General features: G+C 38.5%; 1 pseudogene; it reads left to right on the top strand.

Annotated features, from left to right (window-relative positions):
• Nucleotides 1–2,371: 2,371 nt before the first annotated feature.
• Nucleotides 2,372–5,375, top strand: LOC125534606 (protein neprosin-like; annotated as a pseudogene).
• Nucleotides 5,376–9,851: the final 4,476 nt, after the last annotated feature.

Here is a 9,851-nt window from a genome sequence, read left to right as displayed (position 1 = left end):
ATGACGTCGAGCACGTAGAGGGCACAATGATCAGGTCTCAAATTAAGACATCCTCGTTGATTAACACCAGAGAGATTCCCTTCCCTGTGGAAGCAAAGCATGTACTAATAGTGCTACGTGTGTTCCTAAGAAGCCATAAGGGCCAGCCTGTGTTGGCACTTGGCAGTATCATACAGCTACAAAATAGGAGTACAATGCAAGCAGGTCTGAAAGAAGACTCCCTACCAACAAGTACCTATACATAAGGAAGGTCACGGGCCTTGCTGTCTTGGAAAGGGCACGCAAGAAGCAATGCGCCTGCATCGCCAACACTAAAGTTTCCCATCTCAGGGTCAATGCGAGACAATGCAAAAACTACACCCGTCGGCTAAAGCACGACGACAGTTGGCTAATCGGCCGCTTGGAGAAGGAAACGTTTGTCCATGATCGTTATTCCAATGTCATTGGTAGAGGTCGTGCGAGAACCCAAGATTTTAATTGGGAGGATCTAAATTTAGTGCACACCGACTATGATCCGTTCACCGAGGAGGCCAAGAGCACCATTGACAAAATGCATGCCGAGTGACAAGGCATCTGACCGGGAAGGCTTCACCGCTGCTTTTTTTAAGAGTTGTTGGAACATCATTAATGTGGAGGTGATGAATGTGATTCATAATTTTACCAACCTACACGTTGCAAACTTACATTGGCCCGACTCCACAAATATTATGCTCTTACCAAAGAAGGATGGGGCGGAAGACATCACCGAGTTTAGACCCACTAGTCTCATCCATACCATCGCCGTGATGCTTGCCACTTGGCGTTTCCCCCTTATGAACAACCTCGTCTCCAACACCCAAAGTTCCTTCATTAAGAGGAGAAGATAAATGATAATGTATGTTAGGAACCTTGCCCGCTGGCTTCACAAAAATAGGACCCCAAAACTTCTCTTCAAGCTTGACACTCCGAAAGTGTTTGCTTCGGTGCGTTGGGGCTACATTCTTGGCATTTTTCAAAGGAAAGGCTTCCCTAGGACATTTCATGATTGGATCACAACCCTTCTCTGCATCTCCTCTTTGAGTGTCCTCCTCAATGGGGTTCCGGGTCCCCCATCGCTCATGGCTGAGGATTGAGGTAGCGTGAACCGCTCTCTCCGCTACTCTTTGTCATTGCCATTGACCAGCTTCAGACCTTCAGCAAATACTCGACTTGGCCATGAGGCTTGGCCTTCTTCAAATATTAGGGGCCGCAGAACCATCTTCTAGAGCTTGCACTATGCAGATGATGCAGCTTTTTTTGTGGCACCATTTAAGGAGGACACCCAAAACCTTGCACGCATACTATAGGGGTTCGGTGAGATGAAGGGGTGTAAACAAACTTCCACTCGGTGGTGCCCATTCGGCGTAGCCACTTGGATTTGGATCTCATCTCCGAGGGGCTGCCTGCCATGAGATCCTCCTTCCCAATGGGATAGTTGGGCCTCCCACTATCTGTTTGGTAGCTTAGGCGGGTCGATTTTCAATACCTTGAGGACAAAATTGCAAATAAAGTTGTGCCTTGGGAGGGCATGCATATCACCTCAGTGGGCCACGGTGCACTTGTTAAGTCAATCATCACCTCGCAAGCCATCCACCACCTAACGCCTCTAGTCCCCCCCCCTCCACACCCATCCTCAAGAGCATGACCAAGACTGAGTGTGCCTTCGTTTAGTTGGGGACCGATAAGGTCATGAGCTATAAGTGCATGGTAAATTGGGAAACCGTTTGCCGTCCAACCGGGGTCTTGAAGTGCTGCATCTTGACACATTTGGTAGAGCTCTCTGGTTGAGATGACCTTGGTACAGATGGCATGACCTCTCGAACATTTGGGTTGGTTCAGGAAACCCTTGTGATGAATATTATACGGATCTTTTCTATTCCCTCACCACCACCACTGTTGGTAATGGAGAAAGGAATCCATTTGGGGATGCCCCGTGGTTGAATAGTATAGGAAGCCTAAATAGCTTGTATTTCCATATAAAAAATATAGATAGCCATGTATCCATTCTTTGGATGTAACTCCAGTCCATTATTGATAAATATTGATGTATAAATGGATGTATATCCACATGAATAGATAGGTACCAAGCAATCATTAATTGGATGTAAAACAAGTCCATAGTAAATGAACATTGATTGAATAATTGATTTATATCCATATTCAGAAAGAATGTTGCACTAGATGACTACTCGTTAAATGTTGAGTGAATCATTAATACGATGACATTTAAAGTTTTCCAAAATAAGAACGGGGCTCAACTCTATATAAGTTGTGTTCTCCAAAAGATATACAAGTAAGTAAGGAAACACATAGTTACATGCTTCATCGAAAGGAACACAATTCCTATATACGAATGGGTGGTGATTATGTTCCCATATTGGTCTTACTGTGTTTTTTGTTTAGACCTTGCTACCCCACCTTGGTTGAATCAATAGACATGGATGGAAATCTACAGAAGAATGAGAAGGTAAGTAACATCTTACTTTACATTTTTTTACATGCAATTCTTTGTGGAGTGGTTTATGCATTCATCCAATTCTTGCATCTATCTGAGTAGTTAATCTTGACAATTACTATTGGTTGCAATCATTAGTAACGACTCTACATTACATATGTTCCCAACTAAAATTTTAGGACACCACAAGTAGAAAATAATACTTATATCTTTCGGAGACTTTGTATGTCAATTATATATGTTGACTAACCATGCACTAACATTTGCAATGCAGAACACCACTCTTTTAAGTCCTAAAAGTTTTCAGTTTCCATGGAGAGTTGATTCCACGGATGAGGGGAGTAATATTATTTCTCATGTACACTTTCTCACTCTTTCTTTTCCCCTCTATGGACATATCTTTATCTACTTTTTCATGTGTTAGATTTCAGATGTTTGTTGATTTCTTTCTGACCATTGGCCATCATCAAAATCACAATGTATGCCACGATGGTGTGCGATAAATATAAAAGGCAAATTCAAAGGTAGTTTTGAACATGAGCATCACATCTTTAAATCATAGAGATGAAACAATAGAAATCCACATTCATTAATGATCCACCTAAACCATAGTTCATCAAGGTTAATTATGGTCGGTGGTCAGAGAGACAAGGTGGTACATAATTGACAGCCTAAAAAGGCATACACCTAAATGAACTAGGCTTGAAGCCCTACATATAGGGCACGAAAGTGATGAGCTAAACAAGACATGCTACCAGAACACCAAAAACAAATAGATTAAGAAAGGAACAAAGCCATACTCTATTTGAGACTTATCCTCACATGCCAACACTCTACTAGCAATACGCTTCACACCTATCACAGAGGTATATATAGATAGAGAGAGAGAGGGAGAGGGATAGAGAGAAAGTCAAATTTTGTTTTACCCCTGCTATGTGGAGGATAGAAGATTTGTTCAACCCAAGCACCTGAGCAATCGACAAAACCATATGACTTATAGCAATGCATGTATGACCAGAAAAGGTCTAATTGCATAGGAATGACACCACACCCCGTGGAGAAATCTAGTTCCATTATGACATACACGCCACAAGGCCAATGAAAATCTAGATTATCTCCAAAGGAGCATGCAAAAAAATCCCAATTATATATGTCCGGTAGGACCGTAGGAGAACCTCGTATCACGGCCAAGAAGGAAAAGCCTCACTTGTTTATTATGTCCTGCTCCATAGCTTTTCTATTTATTCACTAATTTGAGGTATAATTTCTGTCACAAGTATGCAATGTGGCACACAATGCCAGGACAATTCTATGGCCTTCGAGCTGAAATGAGTATATGGGCTTCACCAAATATTGAAAACTCTCAAGAATCTGGAGCATCCATACAGATCTATTGTCAAGATCGAGGACACTACAGCTTAATTCAAGCCGGCTTCCACGTACAAACATATCACCTATCCTAGTAACCTCCAATTCTTTTGAACGAATTACTATTTTGTAATATGGTTTTCCTTGCAGATTTCGCCCTCTTTGTACCACAACAGAGATATCCGCTTCTTTACATATTGGACCGTAAGTGTAAACAATGTCATTCAAACAACTTATATATTATTGTCCGTATATAGTCTAGATGTATTTTGTAATAGTTTGAGACATTATCAGACCAAGTATTAGTCTCTTTATATCGACAATAATGCATGTTCCCTTTTTTATTACATAGAAGGACTCGAGATCAAAGGGGTGCTACAACTTACAATGCGGAGGATTTGTTCCTGCGAGTGGAGCTAAGCTAGTGCCGGGACAAGCCATTGCTCCTCCATAAATTTATGGCATACAAGATCACTACATCAGGCTTAGCCTCAACAAGGTGCAACATTCTTCCTAGTCAACAAGATCACTACATAAGCTTATACATTTTCTACTATTTCTCGCGCGTTGCTGCAGGAATCTTGTTGAACGAAATGCATAAATAGATGTTATATAACATTTTCATTACAGTTAACAGAATGCCTTGTTTCTAACAAAAAATGTGAAACATGAATTACATATGTATTCTTCAAGTGTCCAACACATATAACATTAGTAACAACCCAAACATTTATGCAAAAAATGGCAAACTATGAGGGACATGCATGACTTGCTGATTTGGCAGGGATGCAAGGGTTCAAAAAATAAATACTATGAAAAATATAACTTTTGCCTATCACACATGACTTTCTAATGTGGCATGGTTGCACCTATACAATGAAAGTAGCGCAAAAAAAACTTAGAACTACCATACATGACTTGCTAATGTGGCAGTGGCAACATGAATAGGAAAAATAGGGCGGCTTGCAACTATTTAAGAATGCAAAATTAAAATTAACAAAGAAGGAGTTCAGTGCTATGGTATTATATTAAAAAATATGGAACTTTAGGTTCTGGGAAACTATATGTCACCCAAGATTTTTGCTAATTAAAACTTGCTTATACTCTTCTTGTGCATGAAATTTATTGTTCATCGATTTCATCAGTCCCTCATTGACTACAGGATCCAAATTCTGGAGATTGGGTGGTGTACCGTCATGATTTAGAAACACCATCATTCTTGGGACATTTTCCAAAGGAGCTTTGCCCTGAAACACCACGTATACAAGCATTGACTGGATTCGTGAATTACTTAAAGAATGCACATGGTCCACCAATGGGTAGTGGACACTTCCCTGATTATAATGAGAAGAAATCTGCCTACTTCAATCACATTAAGAAATACAACTCAAAGGGTCAAGCTTTTGACCCCCGTTACACTGGGATGGTCAAGTTAGTTGATAGGAAAGATTGTTATGATGCAAATGATTTATTTCTCGAATTTAAGAAGGGTTATACGTTCAACTATGGTGGACCAGGTGGTTGTATTGGTTGAGATCAAAAGTTGTATTGTAATTTGGATTGAATAAATAGGAAATTATGAATTTGTCAAACTGTACCATGGTAAAGATGGTGATCATCATGATGGTCTCTAGTTTATGAATTGTTTGTTTTGCCGCCCACTTAAGTCATTCCCATCAGAAGGACCTGTGACGTGTGCGAGAACACAATAGTAAGTTAAATCCCTAAAACACCATATGACTGAACCTCTCTGGGCCCAATGGGCCATGGAACCTATGTATAAAACCAGAGAGTAAATGTGCATATTATCCCTATGATGAACTAGGAATCTACATGGGATAAGTGGGAAGCGGCCAAAATGTTGAACACCAACTCGGTGCAAACTCCTGCCCCCCCCCCCCCCAATGACGAACATACCAATATGGATGCCACCATCGCAGGGAGATAAAAGGACGGGCGTCTTTAAGTCGAGCTATGTACCACTTTCGGGTTGCTATAGGGTGTGAGTTTATAGAACTTTGGGCCGTGGTTGGTTGCTTGGTGTTGCGTGGATGGCGCCTACTTGGGCGATTTTAGAGTCATGGTGTTGTTTTGGTCATGTCATTATAAAGGATGTAATGGTCGTTTCGTTTCTGCCATTGTACTTTCTTTGTATGAACACTTGCCATTATAAACACATGGACACACAGCTTACCCCTATGAACACCACTAAGAGATTGGGCTAAAAAATTTAAGATTGATGAAGTCATCACAGGCTCCTTGTAGTCGATGAAAACATCATTTCACTTAAGGAACGACATCACTAAAAAAAGGCTAAAATAAATCCAGAAAAATGTGAAAGCTCGCGCCAGCTCTAAAACTTAATCATCTTTGGACGACTAGCAGCACAAGAAACCTGAGCATCTCAGGCTCTCAGCTAGGCTTGTTTGCGCAGTGGCTTTGGTGACGACTTCATGCGAAGCTCCGTGAATGGTTGATGTTTGGTACGTACAACCACACACATGTATTTGTGTATGTATGTGGTTTGTATACACATGATTTGTATGCATCAAGGCAGGTGCACACGCGGAGTCGTGTCCGTCCTGGCGTCCACGCATATTTTCCCGTCTCCTCGTCTTATCTGTTTACTCCCTCTCCAAAGAAATATAAGAGTGTTTAGAACACTAAAGTAGTGATCTAAAAACTCTTATATTTCTTTGCAAATTGAAACCTGTTAGGTATTCATATCATTTGGGCTAAAAGACCCATTGAAATACCAACTTGTAATTGATAAAAGAAGAAAAAGGTTACTATGGTGCCTACGGAAAATTGGAAAATCCTATTCCCCACCCCATTACGGGGAACAATTCACGTTTGGTATGAAATACACACCCCTTTTTGGGCAAAAAATTTATTTACAATTTTTCTACTCCCCCCCCCCCCCTGTCCCATAATATAAGAACGTAATATAAGAACACACTCTTATATTATGGGACGGAGGGAGTACTTTTCTATCTTTTTATTTTCGTTTCTTTTTTTTACCTTTCTATTATTCAAATTCATTAACATTTTCTAAACTAGATGATACCCCACTCGATGCTGCGGGAATTGGTTGATGAAAATTTGGGCTCATATTAAAACTACATATAACTTATTATATTTGATTATGTATGGTTGTAGAAGTATTTATTGAATATAAGTAGAACAATTGAGTGAGAAACATTTTCCCATGCATGGTTGAATGTTGTGCTGACTCTTTCCTATGCAGGATTGCATGTCGAGGTGGACCTTATCCCATTCATAGTTGTATGATGAGGTGACATGCTTGCATGTTAAGATAAATAAGTTGGTTGAAATGACTCTCTTAGGTATATAGGGTTCATGATTTTTCTCTCTTAAATTTCGTATATTTTACAAATTTGTGTACTTTTTTCAGATTCAAGATTTTGTTATAATTTGGGATTTATATAAATTCTTTATTATTTTCTAGAACTGCGAACTGTTTTCTAAATTGGGAAATATTTTTACAAAATTTAAATATTTTTAAAAGTCATGAAAACTTTTGAAATTTTCATGATCATATAATTAGCAAACATTTTTTAATTTCTGATTTTCTAAATTCATCGAAAATTACACAACCATTTTTAATTTGTGAATATTCTTAAAATTCAAGAATATTTCTGTAAAATTCATGACCATATTAATAATTGTTGGGTATTTTTTCTGAATTAATGAATATCTTTTAAATTCGTGTCATTTTTTAGCATATTAGAAATCTTCAAACTAGGAACCTCTTTTTCAAAATATTGAACTTTTGAAAAAAAATTCATTTTTTTAAATGCATAAATATTAAAACAAAACAATGTTTTTTTACAGTTGTCAAAAAGGTTTCTAAGTGCATGCATGTTAAATTCTGAATTAATGAATAGTATTTTAAATGCTTTTCTTAAGTTTTCAAAAAGAATGTTTTTTTAGATGAATTGAATACATAGTGGATGACGGCTTTCCCCGCGAGCAAGTTAACACATACATACATGTACTGTACTGTACTGTACACAACGAGCGGTCAATTTTTTTGTACATAAAGTCAACTTTTTAGGGATAGTGTAACGCTTTATTGCTCAATCACATTGGGTACAATAGCAATGGCAAGGGAGTTTGGAGCTAGAGATGGCGTCGATTAATAACATTAATGCAATTTCGAGCTAGATCATGAGCAAGAGTGTTTGACAGTTGTCCTTCATGTAGAAGCGAGCTTCAATGAAGTCTCTCGTACGATGGTTGATCTTCATCAGGACGATGTAGTAGCTAGAACGGGTTCCATTGTCAATTGCATTGACAACCTCCAATCAACCGGAAGCAGTCAAACACCTTTGGATTTGCAGCCCACTGCTAGAGTAAGAGTTTCAAGGGATGCTAGGGCTTCTAAGATGGATGGATCCGAAATTCCCGAGTAGGCTAGAACGGGAAAACCCACGTACAAACCATTAGGGTTTCAACAAATGGCAGGCTCCACTCTGTGATTCTCAATTATGGATACATCATCATCGAGGATCAGATTCCTTATATGCAAGGCGATCCATCTACAGTATTATTTTGAGTCGAAGGGTGGTCCAACTAGACGACGAAGGAAAGGGTTTACAAGGCCCCGCCATGGGTCGTCCGCTGGACAAAATGGATTCCATTTCAGCCAGGAAGTTGCCAGTGAAAATGATAAACAGAAATAGGGGAGAATCTCTTCTTGGATCAGCTTTTTTCTTCTTTCTAGCAATGATGGGCCGGTCTATACAGTGGCCATTCGTATCATATTGGCCAGATGAACCCCATTGGATGGAACTCAGTTCCTATTATGTGCCTTAAGCACCGGTTACAACACAAATTGCTAGCCGGCGCACGCACTACTATGCACTATGTCTGAAAATGGGCCGGCACATGCAGGAATTTTTTCACTCTTTTTTCCAATGATTTGTACTGCAGTTTTCTGGGTGGTTTTCTTATGGTATTCCCTCGCATGGGTTATTGCCGATTTTATCATTTTTATTTTATTTTCTCAATTTTTTTCCTTTCTTTTTGGTTATATTTTTATTTATCTTTATCTTTTGGTTTTAGATTTATTATTCTTTCTTTTTTCATTTTTAAGCTGTGATTTTTTTCCAATTTTTTTGTACATTTTTTTCAACTCCGTGAACTTCTCTCAAATTCCAGAATTTTTTTTTTTGAATTATGATTTTTCTCATCTTTGTGAATTTCTTTTTTCAGATTTGTGAACTTTTTTCATTTTTGTGAATTTTTTAGTTGTGAACTTTTCAAAGTCATGAACTTTTATGAAATTTGTGAACTTTTGTTTTTGAAAACTGGGAAGTCTTTCAATTCATGAATTTTTCAATATTGATTAACATTTTTCACATGCACATACTTTTTAAAAATTAGTGAACTTTTTCAAAACCGTTCACTTTTTTAAGAAATTTGTGAACTACTTACATTTTTGTGAAAAAATTTCAAAACCATGAAAGCTTTTTTTGCAGTTTTTTTAAGCAAAAAACCAATTAGAGGTTTGATTCTCAAAAGAAAACTGACCAGAAACTCAAAACTATTCCTACTCGCCATGTGGATTTATCAATTTGAGTTTAAAAATAGGAAAAATGGCGTCAAAAGTTCTGTCCTAGCAATGGCTCTTATGTTTGAAGGGTAACCCAGGCATCCATCACTTTCCTCCCAAAGAAGAAAGAAGATGCCATCACCGTCGAGGATTGTAGGCTTCGAGCGAAGGGGAAGCTAGCATGAAAGGTGATAACAATAATAATAATCTTTCATCCAAAAATTCAGAATTGGTAGTGTGGATTTTATTCCATGCATCATTTTTCTTTTGAGAAAGGAAAAGGGACAAGAGTTTTCTTGCTGGGTAATTTCTTATAATTTTGTTGTGTTGTTGGTTCCTATTCCTAGGTGTTACGGCATATCTCTCTCAAGGTAGTTTTAGTGATTGATGACAACATGTTGGCAGACTAATCTGGTGCTTTGAATTATTCTC

Source organism: Triticum urartu, chromosome 2A (genome assembly GCF_056163025.1).
Source record: "Triticum urartu cultivar PI428250 chromosome 2A, HENAU_Tu73, whole genome shotgun sequence".
Classification (NCBI taxonomy): domain Eukaryota; kingdom Viridiplantae; phylum Streptophyta; class Magnoliopsida; order Poales; family Poaceae; genus Triticum; species Triticum urartu.
The sequence above is the reverse complement of the archived record's forward strand: the minus strand, read 5'-3'. Positions and strand labels throughout refer to the sequence as shown.